Source organism: Macrobrachium nipponense, chromosome 12 (genome assembly GCF_015104395.2).
Source record: "Macrobrachium nipponense isolate FS-2020 chromosome 12, ASM1510439v2, whole genome shotgun sequence".
Classification (NCBI taxonomy): Eukaryota; Metazoa; Arthropoda; class Malacostraca; order Decapoda; family Palaemonidae; genus Macrobrachium; species Macrobrachium nipponense.
Window position 1 is genome coordinate 12,064,761 of NC_087205.1, and position 2,500 is coordinate 12,067,260.

Below are 2,500 nucleotides of genomic sequence, written 5' to 3' on the forward strand. Positions count from 1 at the left end.
GTCTGGAGAGCGCGGCCAAATTGGGCGAGTCATGGAAAGGAAGGGAGGAGGGTGTGGGACGGGATGTGGAGGGGTCCATGGAGGGTCTTAAGCCACCCTGACGACGGGTATTAGATATCGATTGTAATTATTGCTAGCCTTCAGGTGATCTGGCTGATAGGATTTTCAGAGACGTCAAATGGCGCTGGTTTGTTCGACCGGATTTCAATCACTCGGGATTTTGCCTCCAGGAATTCACCAGAGTTTCGGAAATTTACTGTTCGTCATCAGCAGCCCTACTTTAGTTAGTTATTGCCTGCGTTCTTGAAGCTGATTACAAGGAGGAAGAACTCTGTTTAACTGTTTGTATTTATGATTTTGGTGTAGAAGGTGTTCCATATTTGTTCCAAGTTTTGGAAAGCTTCAATTAGTAATTGTTCTTTTGGCGCTAGTATGTTATTAAGAATTCATCAGTCATTGTTCATTTTTTTATATCATGGTCATTATATAATATATCATATTTGCTAAAAAAATACTCCTGAAATATAACCTCAGCATATTGCAATAATAGGATTTTTGATTGCTGCTTATTATATTGAGCCATTCATTTAATTCAAGCAAGAAATTTTGAGAAACTATTTTTATTGACTTTAAGAATCTGATAAAAAAAAATTGACATACGAGTTTCAGGTAGTCATGAGATCACGCTGGATGGAGTCTAAATAACTTGGTCTCTCTGTATGCAAAATTATTATACTTTGTAAGGAAACGTGTCTGGAACCAGTTCTTTATTTGTAAACATAAAGTCAAAAGGGCAACATTTTGTTATATGTTTCAGTATCATTATCCTTTTTATATAGCAAAGTAAAAAACTCCCGCTGAAAACCGATTATGAACTCTTCAATTAATAACTTTGATGATAACCTGTTGCAAAATAAATAAATAAATAAAAATAAATAAATATAAATAAATAAAAAAATAAGTAACTAAACTAGACACAGCGCCAGTAATAATGCAGGAGTTGATAATGAAAAGAAACAGGTAAAATATGCGCCAAATTTTCTTTGGCTCAATCAAGTTTTCCGTTTAACGTATAATGCTGTATAATACCATCAACTATGACCGAGAGCTCTCCAGTTGCTTACCAGACGCTGTAGAGTGAGGATCCGTTCCATGGCTCAGGAAAGCACTGCAAGATGCACGATCCATGGGTAACTACTTCGGCTAGAGGGCTGCAATTTGGAATCTGTGAAGATTGGAGGGTGGATGATCAAAATGCAAATTTACAGCCATCTAGCCTCAGTAGTTTTTTAGATCTGAAGTCGGACGGACGAACGAAGACTGCACAATAGTTTTCTTTTTCAGAAAACTATAATTGTCTTTCCTTTGAATCTCAGAGTTCGGTAAGAAACTTGTGTTTGAGGATCCTTAATTGCATAGGAACTTTTTTTTTTTATCCGTCATATATATTATATATATACATATATATATATATATATATATATAAATATATATATATATATATATATATAACAATATATATTATATATATACCATACATAATATATATATATATATATATATATATATATATATATATATATATATATATATATATATATATGTATGTATAAATATATCGGGCGGCCGGTATGGTAAACTACTGGTTTTCCGGTTTCTTTAACAGCCAAAATAAATAAATAACAATTAATTAAATAATTAATTAATTAATATAAGCTTATTAGGCTTCACTATTATCTATCATTTGACATGGTAATGAAAAGGCTCTAATCTTCTGATTTAACCATTGATCATAGCTGCAAGCAAAATCATGTATTTTTCTTGCAAAAAAAAAAAAAAATAAATAAAATAAAATAAGTAAAGCATACAATGGGGTAACCGTCTTTTTTTCATATTATTCCGTTGATTAATTTCTTAAATGTTCCGTGTGGCGGAAAAATTTATAATAATTTACCTCAGCAATACAGATTTAGCAACTTCTACCATAAAATGGTAATGTGAATCTCAGAGTTCGGTAAGAAACTGTGTTTGAAGATCCTTAATTGCATAGGAACTTTTTTTTTTATCCGTATATATATATATATATATATATATATTATATATATATATATATATATATATATATATATGTATGTATGTATAAATATGTATGGCGGCCGGTATGTAACTACTGGTTTCCGGTTTCTTTAACAGAACATAAAGAAAATAAATAAATAATTAATAAATTAATTAATTAATAAAATAGCTTATTAGGCTTCACTATTATCTATCATTTGACGTGGTAATGAAAAAGGGCTCTAATCTCTGATTTAACCATTGATCATAGCTGCAAGCAAAATCATGTATTTTTCTTGCAAAAAAAAAAAATAAAATAAAATAAGTAAAGCATACAATAGGGTAACCGTCTTTTTTCATATTATTCCCTTGATTAATTTCTTAAATGTTCCGTGTGGCGGAAAAATTTATAATATTTTGCCTCAGCAATACAGATTTAGTAAAC